At 41.7% G+C, this 15,461-nt stretch overlaps 1 protein-coding gene across 3 annotated transcripts in view; it reads right to left on the reverse strand.

Moving 5' to 3' along the window:
• The window catches only part of LOC132103278 (neuroligin-2-like), a 203,882-nt gene that overhangs the window by 145,285 nt on the left and 43,136 nt on the right, over positions 1 to 15,461 (reverse strand). Inside the window, exon 2 of one of the 3 annotated variants that reach the window (XM_059508259.1) lies at positions 12,844 to 12,928. The exons of the other annotated variants lie outside the window; for them this stretch is intronic. The gene's annotated coding sequence lies outside the window, so the exon portion shown is untranslated. The remainder of the gene's footprint in view (positions 1 to 12,843; positions 12,929 to 15,461) is intronic. 3 annotated transcript variants of the gene reach the window in all.

Consider the following 15,461-nt stretch of genomic DNA (forward strand, 5'->3'; position numbering starts at 1 on the left):
CTTGTCAACATATGCTTTTCTAGTTTAAAAATGACAGTTTTATGAATTTCTCTGAATTTCAATTAAATTAAAATAAATTGAATAGTAATTCTGCAATTCTGCATCCAGTTTTACCTCAATTCATGTCCTTGAATTCTTTTAAGCCTGACACACACACATACACACACACACACACACACACACACACACACACACACACACGCGTACATGACTGCATGGCCCACATGTCGCAAAACTATGGCAACTGCCCGCAGCAACAGATCACGATGCATCAGAACAGATGTTTCATGTCAAAGCAGGCCTGGGTCAAAACCTTTAAACTAACCATTGCAGAGTTACTCAAGCATTTTATTGTACAAGTGTCCATTACAGATAATATATAGACTGTTAATGTCTATAGAATTGTGAATTCAGATTAGTAGTTCATGAAACATAATTTAAAGGGTTACTCCACCACCAAATTAAAATTGTATCATTAATCACGTACCCCCATGTCGTTCCAAACCCATAAAAGCTTTGTTCGTCTTCGGAGCCCTATTTAAGGTATTTTGAGTGAAAACTGGGAGGCTTGAGACTGTCCCATAGACTGCCAATTAAATTACACTGACAAGGTCCAGAAAGTATGAAAGACATCGTCAGAATAGTCCCCCTGCCATCAGTGGTTCAATTGTAACGTTATGAAGCAACGGGAATACTTTTTGCAATTGAAGAAAACAAAAATATCGGCTTTATTCAACAATTCCTTTGTCAACAGTCTCCTCTGTGTCTCTCCATATCAATGTATGCTGCGAATGCTCTTCTGTTTCAGCCGCGCCACAAGGATGCACTGTTTTCATTTAAATAAAAGCTAAATACACGTAGAAACAGCGCATCCTTGTGGCAGGTGTTATTTATTTTTTAAGTCAATGGGACAGTATCAAGCCTCCCAGTTTTTTTTTCAAAATATCTTAAATTCTGTTCCGAAGACGAACAAAGCTTTTATGGGTTTGGAACGACATTGGGGTAAGGGAATAATGACAAAATTTTTATTTTGGGGTGGAGTATCCCTTTAACATCACTAGCCTGCTGTTCTAATAACACCTGTCTAAACAATTACCTCTCTCACACACACAAACACACCTGCTCAAGAATACACCCGGCTCCCAGTTATAAACGCACTCAGAGTTATTAAGTTCTTAGCTCATCATCTCTTCTGACCCTGATAAAACCTTTCAATGTATCACGGTGGGACACCTTCTAGTCTCCAGTGGTAACTGAGATATAAAAACCCAAGCCTGCATGACACTTATCGCTGCCTCCTAACAAAGTTTTTTTCAGCATGGGGAAAGAAAGGGATATGGCACTTCAGATCAATAAAGACATCTGTTTATTAGATAGAGCAGTGCTGTGACATGGTTTAGCTGGGGAGTGCAGCGCTGGGGTGTAATCTTATCGATGTTTCCCTGCTGAGAGCTGACAAGACACACGGTGGCCTGAAGTTATATGAGCATTGCAAATTTATTCACTAATGCCGCGTTTCCACTGAAATTACCCGGAACATTTGTACCAGGAACTTTTTTCCCCCCAGACCTGTTGCTTTCTGCATTTCCACCACGGTGTAAAGTACCGGGAAGATTAGGCAAATAGACTGGTGACGTACTGTAGGCCTGCATGCGTTTCTCAATACAAAGTACGCTGATTTTGGACGTGCATCCTCGGTAGTTCAGACTTTGCTCATTCGACTCGGGAGTGTGATGTGTGATTTTCCTCTCTGTATATTTACAATAAAACGAAATGGGATATCAAATACCACTGCCTCCTTTCGTTTTCATTTAAGCATAATAACAGCGGCAGAAGTGTACTTAGTTCAGGGATATGTGTATATATACAGCCATTACAATGAAACAAAATATTATATAAATTTGCCTTTTTTATTTTCATTTTAACATATAGATAAATTGAATACAGACTTAGACAGAATTATATTTTATGTTTAACCCCTAAAGAGACATCAAAGCCAGCGGCACATATCAGAAGGTCTAGCCGAGGTGAGGCTGCTTCTTGGCGGATACATAAGCACTGAGCTCCCGCTGATCGCGTGGAGATCACCGTCTCCGAGATCGGCGAAACACATATTTAAATAGGCTCTGTCTTTATAAATAAACCACAGATTTGAGTTTTAAACAACTACATTCTCTCCTGAAATACTTTTAAAATTACATTTCATGACACAATAACAGTAATATTTTGAAAATGATCCGAATAAATGGTGGTTGAACCCAACCAATGCTGCGTGAACTCAACCAATCAGGATGTTTAGCGCCCAAGTCCCGCCCCCGAAAGTTCCGGAACTTTGAAAAAGTACTACCTCGCCAGCAGGGACTTTCTGAGGGGGATTTTTTTACCCGGAACTTTATTTAGTTCCTGGTTCCTGCAGTGGAAACACACTGAGTACCAGCCCAAAGTCCCTAGTTCCTGGGTAAAGTTCCTGTGGTGGAAACGCGGCATAAGAGAACAGGCAAGGAGAAAGGTGTGTGATGGAGGGACAAAGAAAGGGAAATTGGATGAGGCTGAGAAAAAGAACATATTGGGTCTTAGCAAAACTACAGTAAACTTTTATATGCGGGCTTGCTAGAGTTTGCTCAACACACACAAAATACAATTCTACTGTATACATCTGCATATCTTGATTGCTTATTAATCATTTTTATTAGTTAGGAATTATTTCAGCCATCGATAAGAGTCCAAAATTTGTGCTGAAAACAGGGCTTTTGACCAGTGTATTTTCATGACATTTCCATGAAATTTTCTAGTCATTTGTGGTTACTGGATAAGGATTGTTTTAAATCTTTTTATAGAGTTTGCATTCACAGAGCAAATTCAAGCCAATTAAAAATTAAGTGCTGACCATAACTAGAAAAAAAAAAATCATGACTTCTCAAGATTTTATTCATTTTAAGGATGAATGATAAATCATCTTGTTGGTTATCTGCTGACATTAGAATTTTTATTTATTGGATTCTGAATATTTCATATAAATATAAATGTATGTATTATATACTCTATATATGTGACCCTGGACCACAAAACCAAACTAAAGTTGCTGGGGTATATTTGTAGCAGTAGCCAAAAATACATTGTATGGGTCAGAATTATAGATTTTCTTTTTAATCATTAGGATATTACAGGTGCATCTCAATAAATAAGAAAGTCATGGAAAAGTTTATTTATTTCAGTAATTCAACTCAAATTGTGAAACTCGTGTATTAAATAAATACAGTGCACACAGACTGAAGTAGTTTAAGTCTTTGGTTTTTTTATATTTTGGTGATTTTGGCTTACATTTAACAAAAACCCACCAATTCACTATCTCAACAAATTAGAATATGGTGACATGCCAATCAGCTAATCAACTCAAAACACCTTCAAAGGTTTCCTGAGCCTTCAAAATGGTCTCTCAGTTTGGTTCACAAGGCTACACAATCACTGACAGTTGTCCACGAGACAATGATTGACACCCTTCACAAGGAGGGTAAGCCATAAACATTAATTGCCAAAGAAGCTGGCTGTTCACAGAGTGCTGTATCCAAGCATGTTAACAGAAAGTTGGAAGGAAAAATGTGAAAGAAAAAGCTGCACAACCAGCCGAGAGAACCGTAGCCTTATGAGGATTGTCAAGCTAAATTGATTCAAGAATTTGAGTGAACTTCACAAGGAATGGACTGAGGCTGGGGTCAAAGAATCAAGAGCCACCACACACAGGCGTGTCAAGAATTTTCTGAACCACAGACAACATCAGAGGCGTCTTACCTGGGCTGAGAAGAGGAACTGGACTGTTGCCCAGTGATCCAAAGTCCTCTTTTCATTTGAGAGCAAGTTTTGTATTTAATTTAGAAACCAAGGTCCTTGAGTCTGGAGGAAGGGTGGAGAAGCTCATAGCCCAAGTTGCTTGAAGTCCAGTGTTAAGTTACAACAGTCTATGATGATTTTGAGTGCAATGTCATCTGCTGGTGTTGGTCCATTGTGTTTTTTGAAAACCAAGTCACTGCACCCGTATACCAAAGAATTTTGGAGCACTTCATGCTTCCTTCTGCTGACCAGCTTTTTGAAGATGCTGATTTTAATTTCCAGCAGGATTTGGCACCTGCACACACTGCCAAAAGAACCAAACGTTGGTTAAATGACCATGGTGTTGGTGTGCTTGACTGGCCAGCAAACGTCTGGGGTTACGTATGTAACCCTGGTTCCTTAAAGGAATGAGACGCTGCGTCGAGAACGTTTGGGGAATGCGTCCAGCGTGACGTCTCTGAATAATGTGTATAATCAGTCAAAAGGAAGGGCGAGACGTCATAGGCGGGTGACGTCAGAGACCAAGAAGCATAAAGCATGAGCCGCGAAGCCGGAAACCAGCCTCAAAGGATGAAGCAAGCGCCAGCCAGAGATGCCGGAAGTGTGGCACTGCGACGCAGCGTCTCGTTCCTTCGAGGAATCAGGGTTACATACGTAACCCCAGACGTTCCTCTTCAGGAACTCGAGCTGCGTCGAGAACGTTTGGGGAATGAGAATGCCCACGCTGCCAGACTTTCAAATCTCTGCATAGTTTGGAAGAGCACAGCTAAAACAAGAGAAGGAGCCTGACAGAATTCGGGGACAACCCGTCCAATGGCCAAACTTCAGAAGGAGTGAGTCTTGACCCCCAGGAGAGGGGAGATCAGAGGACTCGAGGCTTAGGAAAACATCCTGATCACCGCTTAGCATAAGCTTCTTCTGGCCGGAGGCCTCAGCCTCAGCGCACCATGGAGGAAACATGTAACCAGAGGGTTTCTGCCCACTGACTGGCAACCGAGAGGTTGGCCGCCACGTAGACCTTCAGGGTGGAGTGGGTCAACCCTGTGGAGAGCCTGCAGGAACTCCAGCACTGTACCATACGGGCAGTTAACTGGGTCGAGCTGGCGGTCTCCGCACCAAGAAGTGAAAAGCTTCCACTTCAAGGCATACAGTTTCCTCATTGAGGGAGCTCTGGATTGGAGAACGGTCTTACAACCTCGGTTGAGAGACGGGAAGCTAAGAGTTGTGCCTCTTCAGAGACCACACCTACAGTCTCTAAGCTCCATGCGGGGGTGCACCCTCTGCCTGCGAGAGGAGATCTCTCCTGACGGGAACCTCCCATGGAGTGCCGTCAAAAAGAGAAATCAGGCCCAGGAACCATTCCCGGCCCGGCCAGAACGGGGCTACTAACAGCAGCCGGCTCCGTCCCGGCGCACTCTCTCCAGAACTTTAGAGAGCAGAGCAATCGGGGGAAAAAATGTACAGATGAAGCCTCGGCCACGTCTGTACCATGGCGTCCAGCCCCAGTGGAGATGGATGAGTCAGAGGAAGCCAGAGAGGACAGTGCGATGTGTCTCGAGTCGCAAACAGATCCACCCGAGTCTGGCCCAACTCTCCAACTCTGCTTCATCACCTTGGTGTGAAGCCGCCATTCCCCGGGCCTTGGCCCCTGCTTCAACCGGATGTCTGCTCCCATATTAAGATGCCCAGGAATATGAACTGCTCTGAGCGAGAGGAATTTGTCCTGGGCCCACACAAGGATCTGGTACGCTATTTGTATAAACGGCGTGAGTGCAGACCTCCTTGGTGGTTGATGTAAGAGACCACCGCTGTGTTGTCGGTGCGCACCAACACATGGCGACCTTTTAGGTCTGGGAGAAAATAACGAAGTGCACGAAGCACGGCCAGCATCTCTAGGCAGTTGATGTGCCATGTCAGATGGCGACCACTCCACAGACCGCGGGCAGGGTGGTCACTCATGACCGCACCCCAGCCGGTGAGGGACGCGTCTGTCGCTAGCATCCCGCGGCGACAAGGAGCTCCCAGCACCGGGCCCTGAGACAAGAACCAAGGCTTCCTCCACATATCCAAGGCACGTAGGCAGCGCCGCGTGACCTTTAGCATGCAAAGTGGGTTTCCCATCAGGGAGAACCCCTTGGTCTTGAGCCACCACTGTAGGGGTCTCATGTACAGCAGGCCAATAGTATTCACGTTGGACGCAGCTGCCATCAGACCCAGCAATCTCCGTGACTGCTTGACAGTGAGTGACCGGCCTTCTCTCACTCTCGCGACTGCAGTGAGGATCGACTCGATCCGAGCAGGTGACATACGTGCCTGCATCGTGGTCGAATCCCACACCATGCCCAGATAAGTGGTTCTCTGAACTGGAGAAAGCACACTTTTCTTGGCGTTAAGTCTTAACCCCAGCTCATCTGTGAGCGAGAATGGCATCTCGGTGCAGAACCGTCATCTGCTCAGATTGAGCTGATATCAACCAATCGGCAATGTGGTTGAGTCGTGAAAGTGTGGGGTGAGAGTGCAAGGCCAGTGGAAGATCTGTATTGGTAGGTTTTTGCCCCCAAAAGCAAACCTCAGGAACTTCCGATGAAGAAGGATGGAGATAAGTGCATCTTTTGATAGATCGTGACCATAGACTGTAAAAAAATATGGACGTAGTGTCTGTGACGTCACCCATAGACTCCTCAATAGCGGTTCTGAAGCGCAAAGTGTGCAGAGCGGGCCGTCACCATCTTGGCAGCGCGTCACCGCGCGACTCTCCCGGATAATCGAAAATTGGCAAAAAGGCGGGAGCTGATTGCTGAAGCCACGCCCACCTAGCGCGATGGCATTGTCAGCAGCGGCAATCCACCTGTCACACAAGTGGCCACGCCCTTAATTATGCAGAATTTTAAGTCTTAATATAATTTAAACGGATGAGTTTTAAAAAAATTCACCCCCTCACAGTTGTCATGAAGGGCAAAATTAGCAATATAGACCAAACTCATTTTTTGAACCAGACTGTAAACAAGTTTTTTTCTGCTTTAAAGCTGGGCATTTTAACATGGGGAGTCTATGGGATTGACTCCCTTTTGCAGCCAGCCTCAAGCGGCCAGTCGATGAATTGCAGTTTTTGTCACTTCCTTATTGGCTTCACGAGAGAGAGCGCGAGGTTGCCGCTCGATCGTGACACACCAGTCCTCGGACTTGGCCTGTGCAGGCGTGCTAAACTTCAGTCCCCTGACTGAGAGGTTCAAAAAGCACAGATCTAGAAAAGGACACAACACCTCATCCTTCCTTGGAACAGTGAAGTACCGGCTGTAGGACCCGGACTCTGCAACCCAAGGAGGGACCACATTGATGGTTTCCATCCTCAGAGAGAGTCTACTTCTGTTCCATTACCAGAGCCTGCTTGGGGCCCACCAGAACTGGATTCTGTGCCCTCTCACTACAGTGTGCAGGACCCACTGAGACAGCCAAACTAGTTGCTCTGGAAACCTCCCAGGAGGTCGCGAGCCTCTCAGCACCGCTACGTTTCCGGGCGGTAACTGAGAGAAGCGCTCGCTGGAGACCGCTGTGCCCTGGAACACTGGCAGGGTTGGCAGATCGATCTCCTGAGGGCACTGAGGAGAGACGGGCACCGTGTAATGCGGTGTAAACCACTCTTCCCCAGAGGGAGCTGGCCCTCAAAACGTCCTAGGCCTTACACGTCAGGACGTTATGATGAAGGCTATCCAGCGAAAAAACAAAGGTCAATTTTTTCATCAACAAAAGCGGGGCTGGCACCGCGAGAAATGCCAGTGAAAGCTCTCTCCTCAAAGAGAGCCTTCTGAGAGTGAAGCAAAGGCTCTCATCGCAGCCGTCAACTCCCTCGAGAGCTGACACTGCGCACTTCACTCTCAAGCAGACAACACACGAGCTGCCTGCCTGTACCTTTTTTTTTTTTTTTTTTTGCAGGGAAAACACACAGCCTGAACACTGCCTGCTCTCGCCCAAAACTTCTCTTGATTGAAGCTTTGACAATGGAGTTTATCAGTGGACAAACGACACTAAATAAGACTCACAAACAGATAGCGACTGACACACACACACACAGAGCGCTTGCTGAAGACACAAGGCTGGTTTCCGGCTTCGCCGCTCATGCTTTATGCTTCCTGGTCTCTGACGTCACCCGCCTATGACGTCTCGCCCTTCCTTTTGACTGATTATACACATTCAGAGACATCACGCTGGACGCGTTCCCCAAACGTTCTCGACGCAGCTCGAGTTCCTGAAGGGGAACTCACCAGACCTGAATTCCATAGAGGAATCTATGGGGTATTGTCAAGAGGAAGATGAGAAACAAGAGACCAAAAAATGCAGATGAGCTGAAGGCCACTGTCAAAGAAACCTGGGCTTCCATACCACCTCATCAGTGCCACAAACTGATCACCTCCATGCCACGCCGAATTGAGGCAGTAATTAAAGCAAAAGGAGCCCCTACCAAGTATTGAGTACATGTACAGTAAAAGAACATACTTTCCAAAAGGCCATAAATTCACTAAAACATTTTATTTTATTGGTCTTATGAAGTATTCTAATTTGTTGAGATAGTTTTTATTGGGTTTTTGTTAACTGTGAGCCAAAATCATCACAGTTAAAAGAACCAAAGACTTAAAGGTCCCGTTCTTCGTGATCCCATGTTTCAAACTTTAGTTAGTGTGTAATTGTTGTTAGAGTATAAATAATATCAGTAAAACTCTAAAGCCTACATCGAATGATCCGTTTGGACTTCATCCCTCTACTTCCTGCAGTAATGACGTCACTAAAACCGTTTTTTTGTTTGACTAACCTCCGCCCACAGGAAAACACAAATAAGGGGGTGTGGTCGCACGGAGAAGGAGGAAGAGTTGCGTTTGAAGAGTGTGTTTGTCGCCATGTCGCCGAAACGCTGTTATTTTCATCTCGGAGTCCAATCACCTTTGTTTGGCCTTCCCAGGGACGCTGTACTTAGAGATCGATGGTTACAATTTATGTTTAACTCGGTTCCCGAAAATTATAATCCACATGTAAAACTATGTGCAGGCAGAGCCGGATTATCCATAAGGGCACTTGGGCCAGTGCCCTTAAAAGGGACTGTAGACACCAAGTGATGAAGTGTTTCAGGTGTAATTTTGTCCCATTCTTCCTGCAAACAAGTCTTAAGGTGGGCAACAGTACGGGGTCTTCGTTGTCGCATTTTGCGCTTTAAAATGCGCCACACATTCTCTATTGGAGACAGGTCGGGACTGCAGGCAGGCCAGTCAACTACCCGTACCCTCTTCCTACGCAGCTAGGACTTTGTAATGTGTGCAGAATGTGGTTTTGCATTGTCTTGTTGAAATATGCATGGACGTCCCTGGAAAAGATGTCTTCTTGAAGGCAGCATATTATGCTCCAAAATCTCTATGTACTTTTCAGCATTAATGGTGCCTTCACAGAAGTGCAAGTTACCTTTGCCAAGGGCACTGACACAACCCCATACCATGACAGACCCTGGCTTTTGGACTTGTTGCTTGTAACAGTCTGGATGATCCTTTTCTTCTTTGGTCCGGAGCACACGGCGTCCATTCCTCCCAAAAAATACCTGAAATACTGATTCATCTGACCACAGTACACGTTTCCACTGTGTGATGGTCCATCCCAGATGCCTCCGAGCCCAGAGAAGTCAACGGCGCTTCTGGACACTGTTAACATAGGGCTTCCTTTTGGCACAGTACAGTTTTAACTGGCAATTGTGGATGTAACTACGTATTGTGGTACTTGACAAAGGTTTGCCAAACTAGTCCTGAGCCCATGTGGTGATATCGCTTATAGATGAATGACGATTCTTGATGCAGTGCCGCCTAAAGGATCGGAGATCATGGTTGTTCAGCTTAGGCTTGCGCCCTTGTCCTTTACACAGTGAAATTCCTCCAGATTCCTTGAATCTTTTAATTATGTTATGCATTGTTGAATGTGAAATATCCAAATCTCTTCCTATCTTTCTTTGAGGAACATTGTTTTTAAACATTTCAATAATTTTATCACGTATTTGTTGGCAAACTGGCAATCCTCGGCCCATCTTTGCTCCTAAAGGATTAGACCTTTCTTGGATGCTGCTTTTGTACCAAATCTTAATTACAATCACCTGTTGACATCACCTGTTTCAAATCACATCATTATTTAACCATTTTACCTCATTACTAGCCCTAAATTGCTCCTGTCCCAACTTTTTTTGAAATGTGTTGCAGGTCTGAATGACAGGAAAGGATGCCTATTTACAAATGACATGAAGTTGACCAGACAAAACATGAAATATTTTGTGTTCATATTGTCTGCAATGAAATACAAGTCAAAGTAAATTTATAAATCACTACTTTCTTTTTTTATTTGCGTTTTCCATACTGTCCCAACGTTTTCTGATTTGGGGTTGTATAAGCAGATTCTTTGATGAACAGAAGTTAAAAAACAGCATTAATTTGTAATACAAATGTTTTGTAATATTGTAAATGTCTTTACTGTAACTTTTGATCAATTTAATGTGTCTTTGCTGAATAAAAGTATGAATTTCTATCAAATAAAACGTTTTTCTATTCATTATATCAAGCCATTCAGTGATAGCTTATTCTGTCCCTAAATAAGATGAAGAGCAGATTGATTAAAAACCTTTTCAAACAAGTTTCTGTAAACTATTTTCAAAAACTAGCTTTTCTAAACTCAGCGTCACAAATAATTAGTGTGCATGGTTTTTAGACCACAAGCAGAAATTCTAAGACAGCATCTATTAAATTCCCTTTCTACAGCAGAGTTTGATATTTTGGCTTTCAGCAGCTGTGGCACAGAAAAGAGAACTTTATTCACGGTACCAAAAGTCTGGGACTAGACCTAAAGCTATCTGTAAGATGTAAAAAAAAAAGTTAAAAGCAAGCATTACATTCGCAGAAGGCAACTTCTGGCACCGGCCTGGCATGTATCATAGCGATGGCGTTGTGGTCCATTCATTCCATACAGCTGGGAAAATGCCCACTGGAGTTCCACTTTAAATAAGAGGAGGCATCACTGAGACAAATGCATGCTGTCGTTCAGATACAGGCAGCCATAGATCACAATGCTTGTTGCTGTTTTATCTAGTGTGTTATTACATTAAAGTAAATCAAAGGAATACGCACAAGTAAGCCCATGTGTAATAAAATGCCAGTCTGTGTATCAGCTTAAATGTTTTTTGGCATTCGTTCGTAAGCTAGCGTATTGTTGCAAATCGTATGTGTTTTTCTAAATCGGTTTCTGAAGATGGCCTATTTCAAGAGAAGCACAAGACGCTACTCTTTAAATATTTTCTTTTCCCTCAAGATCCTGTCTGAACACAACTTGTGAATGTCATTACAAAAACTCTGTCTACACAGCATTAAAATATCTCTCCCTCTCTCAGGATTTCTTCCTGATTCATGCCATAGTATACAAAGACAAAAACTTAAGTCATTTATAGCAGGCAACTTCCTCTGAAATAATGAGCCACTATAAAGTCTCTCCATAAACTTGCAAGGAAAAAAAGGGAATAACTATCTAAAAAATGCCAGAGGGCTGCACAAAGCACTCAAGATGGCAACATGTCCGCAATTTGAGCGTCGCAGGGTACAGGTGTGATTTACAAACCCATTTGGCTGTTCTTTATGATGGCGATGGATTTTATATTTTGACAGGATTCCGGAATTGATCGGGAAATAGAAATCGCAGAAAATTTAAGGCGCACTTTGATGAATTGTAACTATAATCCACTTAGATGTTGCTGATGTTCTGATGCTTCAGAGTTATGCAATTATAATAGTAAAATGCATAATCATTGAGCTGAAGAATAATGGAGAGTCCTTATTTAGTCTTCAGACTGCATGTGTGTGTGTGTGCAAATGACTTCTGAAGGGCTTGTTTTCTCAGCGGTCGCACAAAAGATCTATAGCTCTGAGTGTGCAGACAGGGGGTGGTCATAGCAACACAGCCATTAAAGACCCATTGAAGAAAATGCCACTAAGTACAAGAAAACACATAAACACACATAGACACGGTAGTTACCCGAGCATTTAGAGGAAATAATACACTTCAAAAGCTTCTGTGTACGTAGTTCACACATAAACAAAAGCTTTAAAAGCATAAAATACAGCTTGAAAATCAGACACACACACACACACACACACACACACAAACACTCAACAGGTTTGCATCCCTATTTGATAGCTAGCGTGAGTGAGTGAGTGATAAAAAGTGTGTGTGTGCATTTAAAGAGTGGTCTTTAAAGGGACAATAAGTAACTTTTTAGGTATTTTATTATCTAAAATCAATATTTTTATTCATAAATATGCCCTCAATGGTGTACAAATACCTATGACAATGTTTAAACTAATCCTCGTAAATGAAGAATTTATTATCTTTATATACATGGGACGGGTAGGTCGACGGAGGCTTCCATGTAGTTCCGCCATCTTGCAAAACTATAATAGCAGAGAGGGACAAAAAGTGCTAAGTCAACGCGTTTCCACAACGCGTTTTCGGTCAGAGCCAGAAACGCAGGTGCAGAGCAGTGAGAGGCGCTTGAAACTGCACCGGCAAGTTTAAAAGTCTGGATTGCATTCTTATTATGGACCATACATATGCCGCGCCACAGGAGAAGAAAACATCGTCGCCAAAACGAAGTGCTATTAGAAGACATCCTGTCAAAGCATTTTGGTACATATCGCCTACTGTAGATGCAACGCGCATTTGAAAAAGCGAGGCGCTGGAGAGCAAAATTAGTTTGAATGCAAAATACAATTTCACCACTAGATGGGAGTAATTCCTACTTACAGTCCCTTTAATAAAAGATGACATAGAGCAGGCTCATCTACATGTGTGTGGATACAATGAGGTTTATATCCGACACAACTAGTGAAGTGCTTCTAATTTGCATTTTTCTAAATTTAATACTTTTTTTTTTTGGTACACATCATAGCAATTTGCTTTCATGCAGTAGCACTGAAGCTGCCTTAATTCTTCAAGTTTGTGTAAAACCTGATATGCATGCTCTCTAGTATGATTTGAGAATGATCCAAAGAGCTTCTTCAGTGCTTCAGTGTAAGCAGGAACATCTGGCCATCTGTACAAAAGAGTCACATGATAAATGTCGTAAATGTACATGTAATTGTACAAAATATTGTACAATCTTAAATGTATGTGATTTATTTTGTGTCATAACATGCCATTCTACTGCAAATTTAGAATGAAAAAGATTAAGAAAAATGTGGCAACATTACCACATTTAATCAAAAATATTTCTGGAATATTTTCAGTAGTTGTAATTATGATTAAAAGTTTGTATTATGACATTAAAGTTTACATATTCCTTTGCTCCAATTTGTTCTTGAAATCTGTAATTATTTATTATTATTTTAACTACAACATTGTCATTCTGTAAATGTAATTTTGGTAACACTTTACAATAAATTATGTATTTTTAACAATACAGTTAAATTCTTTAAATTATTTATTAACTCTCATTAATGTTACTTAATAAAAATGTTAATAAAACTTAATAAAAATACATATTCATGTAAGTTCAAAGTGCATTAACTAACGCTATTAATCTTGAAAGTGGATTAGTAAATGTTGAGATTAACACATTGATAATTCATGTTAACTAATGTATTTAACTACTATTAACAAATGAAAGCTTATTGTTACAATAATTTCTCTAACTTCTTTATTTCAAAATCATTAAACTGTTAATTTCCAGGTTTAACCACTTCAGCTGTTATTTTGATTTTTTTGAGAATTAGGCATATGCAATATTGGACCCACCGGTGGGTCCCCAGAGTTGATGTGGTTAAATAACACACTGAATCCCAGATTTTCTATGTAGATTGTTGAACCCCACTGTATGCATATATGTGCTCTTTATAGATGCAGGTCTATGGGTGAAGGATGCATATCTTTATGTAAAGAAACTAAGTAAACAAAGTTTCTGCCTTTCTCGAACAAACACACACACACACACACACACCACACCACACACACTCACCTATTTCTGTTTCATCTTTTTATATGAAGTACAGCTCTGCGTTGAGCTCTATACATGTTGGATAAACAAATAAATAATAACTGTATTACTTTTTTCTTTTCCTTTTTATTGTTTGTTTAAAGGTCACAAATGCAATAGCGCTCCGAAAATTGAGTCGATATAATTGTCTCGAAGGAAAAGTAGGAACAAAAAGACGTGGAGAGAATAACATCAGGCCACATAAAAAAAAAAAGAAAAAAGAAAGATGTGAATTTTTAACTGTTTGAATATCTGAGCCTGTCGACAGTGGCTCCAGGACACAGTGAGGACCCTTGAATCTTTGAAGCAGCTGTCATTGTGTAGTGCATACTCAAGGGAGCATATTTAAGCATACTTTAGTTTAAGGGAGAGTAACTGGGAGTGTGTGAGGGGGTGAAAAGCGCAGGGCAGCTTCTGATCACTCAAGTGTTCTTAATAAACCCGTCACTGTCTCTGCAGCACTAATACACCAGAAAGCCTCCTTTTTCATTTCAGCAGGATGGGGACAGCAGTGTGCATGCTTATGTGCTTGAGAATGTGACAGAACAAAATAAGAATTTATGAGAAAGTCAGCTTCTAGAGAGTAGCTACCAAAAAAAAAAAAGAAAATGTTTTTTTTTAATACTGAGCAATAGAACACACACACACTTCACATACACACCAGCGTAGCAGCCATTTTAAAATTAGGGGAACATATTTGTCAGAAGTAATGGTCCTCACATGTACAATAGTCTTTCAATTTGGGAATCACAAGAGAGAACTACAACAGCGAGTGACTATTTAAATCAATTAAATCTGCATTTGCTATAAAAAGTTAAACAAATCAGCCAAAGAGATCCATCATTAAAGTCAACATGACATTATTTTGCTTTCATACACATCTTGTTTTGTATGATTCATTAGTGCACATTATTTTAAATTGGAAATGTCTTCATAATGTTTCATGAAATTGTCACATTTCAAACTGCCTATTTGTGTGTGTGTGTGTGTGTGTGTGTGTGTGTGTTTATTTTCCCATCCCATCTTAACATGCAGATACACAACCATCCCCACACAGAAACGGAAGCTGAACCTAAAGCACATGAAATTAAACGCAAGATAAAAAAAGTAAAATAAAAAACAAAAACCGAAAATAAAATAAAGCTAACTCAAAATATTAATACTATAGTAGTATACTAATTCTAAAACAAAACTGGTCAGAAACCCTTTTGCAATGATAAAGCAAAACCTAATATAAGATGGAATCATGCCTAGTTCTACAAATGTACACACTGCACACAATCTCTCATATATGAACACCACCCACCACACACACACACACACACACACACACAGACGCACCATCTTATATTTCGATTCCTGAATTATTTAGCACCTTTTCCATTCCAAGTATAACGTGAGAGAAAAAAGCTGTCCCAGCACTCACCCTTCCTCTGACTATTTGTCCTGCTCTTTCTTTCTGTTGCCATCACCCCTTTTCACCCTTTTTCACCCTCTCTCCTACGTGTCCCTCTCACCTGCTGCAGCAAATGCATCTTTACTTAACTCCATTTCTGAATGACTGGCCCTCCTATCTATTTTTAGGCCATCATGC

Source organism: Carassius carassius, chromosome 2 (assembly GCF_963082965.1).
Source record: "Carassius carassius chromosome 2, fCarCar2.1, whole genome shotgun sequence".
NCBI lineage: Eukaryota > Metazoa > Chordata > Actinopteri > Cypriniformes > Cyprinidae > Carassius > Carassius carassius.